The sequence below is a fragment of the Somniosus microcephalus genome, unplaced genomic scaffold (assembly GCF_052327205.1).
Source record: "Somniosus microcephalus isolate GS21.2 unplaced genomic scaffold, FLI_Smic_1.0 unresolved_chr4, whole genome shotgun sequence".
NCBI lineage: Eukaryota > Metazoa > Chordata > Chondrichthyes > Squaliformes > Somniosidae > Somniosus > Somniosus microcephalus.
The window spans coordinates 46318169-46322512 of NW_028225182.1; the positions used below are offsets into that span (position 1 = coordinate 46318169).

The window sequence follows — 4344 nt, forward strand, 5'->3', positions numbered from 1 at the left end:
TCACGGCTACAATTTGTTTCGGTGTAGAAGAAGGGGATTGAATATGACAATAAAATCACCATATAGCGCCCGTTGTGAGAAAGAGTTCGAGCATACAATTAAATTAAGGCTGACGAAGTTACCGCTGAGCTAAACCTGACGCCGATCAAAGGATGAGAAACCGCTCAATATAAAGGATGAGTTCACAAACATCAGGCACAGTGCAGTCTGGTCAACGTCAAGCCTCTCTTTCTTATTCAAAGACATGAACGGGAGTCAGACGCCACAAACTTTAATTAAAGGCACAGATGCGAGTAACACTTCCAAATCTTTTCACTGTAAAATTATTTCACTTTATTTAATGGCTGACTGCATTGAATCTGAAAATGATCAACATGAGATTTTATGTTCGCTGCTGATTCGCTTTTCCGTGGACACTAACGCGTCGGTTTCCGTAGTGCAGCGACTATCATGTTCGCCTCCTACAAGAACAGTTCCCAAATCGAACCCGGGTGGATATGTTCGAGTGGAACATTTTTATTCTCTGCAATAACCGGTCCGGTTATATTGAACAAAATTTGTCCCAGATTCCTGATGTCGTAAGTAATGAACATTTTAAACCAGCCTCCTAAAATACGATGGGCCTTGAAATTGCGATCGGAGGTTTGTCGCCGGCTTACGCCTTCGAACTGAGAAACAAATCCCAATTAACTGGTGTCTCCGGAGCTTCGCGGTCTTGGGCCTGCTGGCGTACGCCTGCATAAAGGCCCACGGATACCATTGGCGCTCACGGTTCGGCAGCATCCGTTGGCCAGGCCAACCAATCACATAGGGGATTCCTAGGATGCTGTATGTACGGAATCCCATAAGCATAATAGAAATCTCCAAATAAATAACATTTCACACCACGGAAGTAAGAATAATTGGTCACATGTTCAAAATAAATGAATTTAATTAAGCATTCAAAGGTCTCATTCTGTGCCGTTATGACTCCTCTCTGCCCCACACAACAGTGAGAGGGAAATAGAGGGAGAGCACGATTCCAACGAGGAACAGGTGCAGGAAGTTTTTATACAGTTATTCATATGCCAGTAAATCTTTTTAAATTATTTCACTTGAACTTTTCCAGTTCAATTTTTCCAAGGAGCATTTCAAGCAGCTGGGAAGAAGTTAAAAAATTGGGGTTGTTAAAAAAAAACCTCCCCGTCGGGGAATTGAACCCCGGTCTCCCGCGTGACAGGCGGGGATACTCACCACTATACTAACGGGGATCTAAAAAATGCAGTGTTTGATCAGAACTAGAATGGACCTGTGAACAGAGTGAGAAAGAGACAGGCAGACAGAGAGAGAGACAGGGACAATGAGAGAGGCAGAGACAAAGAGAGAGAGACAGATAGAGAGTAAGAAAGAGAGGCACGCACAAAGAGAGAGTGGTCCCAGGGATGAGTTGACTTCAATATAATTGCAAAATACTGCGGATGCTGGAAATCTGAAATAACAACAGAAAATGCTGGAAATACTCAGCAGGCCAGGCAGCATCCGTGGAGAGAGAAACAGAGTTAACGGTTCAGGTCTGGGGCCCTTCATCAGAACTGGAAAAAGCTGGAGATGTAACAGATATTGAGCAGGTGCAGAGACAGGGGGGCGGGGTTAGGAGGGGACGAAGAAATAGAAAGAACATCCTGTACTTTTGTAAGAGGCAGGAAAGATAAAATGTTGCAAATGGGAATGGCAAAAATCATACTGCATGAAAAATGGGGGCAGGGATAATTATGTGAAATTGTTGAACTCAATGTTGAGTCCGGCAGGCTGCAAAGTGCCCAATCGAAAGATGAGGTGCTGTTCCTCGAGCTTACGTTGAGCGTCATTGGAACAATGCAATAGCCCGAGGACAGAGAGATCAGAGTGGGAGTGAAGCGGTGAATTAAAGTGACAGGCGACCGGAAGCTCAGGGTCACCCGTACGGACTGAGCGGAGGTGTTCCGCAAAGTGGTCGCCCAATCTGCGTTTGGTCTCCCCAATGTAGAGGAGACCGCATCGTGAGCAGCGAATACAGTATATTAATTTGCAAGAAGTACAAGTAAATCGCTGTTTCAGTTATTTTGAGAGACTGAGAAGCTGCAATTGTTATCTGCAGAAGGTTAAGAGGAAATTTAATCGAGGTTTTTAAATTTACAAGATGTTATGATAAGAGTAAATAAGGAGAATCTGTTTCCAGTGGCAGGAGGGTCGGTAACTGGAGGACACCGATTGAACCTAACCGGCAAAATTACCAGAGGGGAGATGAGGAGTTTTTTTTTACCGCAGCCAGTTGTTATGATCGGGAATGCGCTGCCTGAAAGGGTGGTGGAGCAGATGCAATAGTAACTTTCAAAAGAGAATTGAATAAATAATTGTAAAGGAGAAATTTGCAGGACTATGGGGAAAAGCAGGGGAGTGGGACTATTTGAAGAGCTCTTTCAAAGTGCCAGTGCAGACTCAATGGGCTGCATGGCCTCCTTCTTTGCCGTATCAATCTTTGATTCTATGAATCTATGATTTAAAATTCAAATTGAATGTTTTGAAATATAAATGTAACATTTTAAAACTTAACAAAATTTACCTAAACGAATTTTAATATTGATTTTAACCCTTACAATGGTAAAAGAAGGCCTTTCGCCTGCTATTACCAGGTGTAAGGGTTTCGTGGGAATTCGCTGGGCAGTAGTTAGCCCAACTCTGTGACAGCAAAAGTGATGTTGCAGCGGGTGCGGTGGATGTGTCCAAGCGAAACTTGACAGACCGCAATTTCTGGGCGTGCGGATACCTGGCACTTGTGTAGTCGTTCTGAAGGCGCACAATAGCCTATGCTGTGCATTCGCTGTCGGAAGCACCGTAAAATCCGGGCCATGGTGTAAAATGAGATCTGCATAACAGTTCATCACATAGAAAGCACAATATATGTTATTGAAGTATCTTTAGCATTTATGTCATTCTATAAATTAAGATTATCGGTTAATTAATAATAATTAAAACAATTTTCCACGTTAGATGCCTGTTAGAGTTGAAACAAAATTAGTTTAATTTAATAAAAAACTGTTATAAAAATGACATCCCTGACCGGGAATTGAACCCGGGCAGTAAGAGTGCCGAATCCTGATCACGAGACTACCAGGGAACACTGAAGTAAAGTGACGCAATAATCGTAATTAGAATGAGTCAATCTGTATTGGATACAAATTAATTTTGCGTGTTTACATGTAAAGCATTTCATGACTCTGCGGCTTACAGATCTATTTACATTGTATCTGAAATATTTTGTCATTTATTGGGGTGCATCTATCTTCATTGGAAACCTCATTAAAGTGCTCGAACCTCTTCGATTTCCCTCAGACCGGCTGTACAACAACCACAGTCTCATACCGTGCACTGGCATCTTCCAGTTCTAGATATGTATATAGAGAATTAATGGTGAAAGGTCATCGACGTAAAGGTTACACATACATGTAAAAATACTGGAGTCAGTTGTAGATTTATTTTCTTTATTTTTATAACATTCTTCAGGATATTAATATATAAATATCTGTGTTTGAAACTGTGATTCTTCTAAATGGATTTTGGGTGTATCATTGCGTTGCTGATGAATAAATGTGAATGTATCTGTGTGTTATTGATCAATGTATTTGTGTGTATCGGTGTTCTGTATAAAGTCATTTGCGTGTAATTTAAAAGTAAGACAGAAATAAATAGCCAGAACATATTTTTGAATGAGACAGATTCACCCAAATAAATGAATAAATAATACCGATACATGTAAATATTGGATATGTAACTGAAGGAATAAAGTGTGCAGGCCTACGGGGAAAGGGCGGGGGAGTGGGACTAGCTGAAGGGCTCTTGCAGAGAGCCGGCACGGGCTGGACGGGCCGAATGGCCTCCTTCTGTGCTGGAACCATTCTATGATTCTATGATGTAGATCTGTAAGTGGTGAAAGGCGACTACAGTGTCTCACCACCACCCCAGGGATGGGCAATAAATGCTGGCCTTGCCAGCGAGACCTACATCCCTTGAGCCAATATAAAAAACGCATCTAATGCAAGTTCTCATTGTTGTGAGATAATAATTAATATATTAATTATCCAGACTCATATGAGCTGTAAAGGAACCGTGACCCCGACATCATTTGAACACGCAACTTCAGGATCTGCAGTCAGGTGCACGACCGTTGCGACATGAGGTCTAGACAGCTTCCTAGTCATATTCAGGTTGATATATATATTATATCTTATATATATACAGGCATCATAGCTGGACCCTGGTGGTCGACTGGAACGCATCCGGTTACGATTCTTACTCAAGGAATTCAGCGTGACAAAAGATTGTATA

At 41.9% G+C, this 4344-nt stretch overlaps 1 non-coding gene across 1 annotated transcript; it reads right to left on the minus strand.

The window, feature by feature from the left end:
• Window positions 1-1178: 1178 nt before the first annotated feature.
• Window positions 1179-1250, minus strand: trnad-guc (transfer RNA aspartic acid (anticodon GUC)). Its single transcript has one exon. It is a non-coding gene; the product is annotated as a tRNA-Asp (tRNA).
• Between the last annotated feature and the right edge of the window lie 3094 nt (window positions 1251-4344).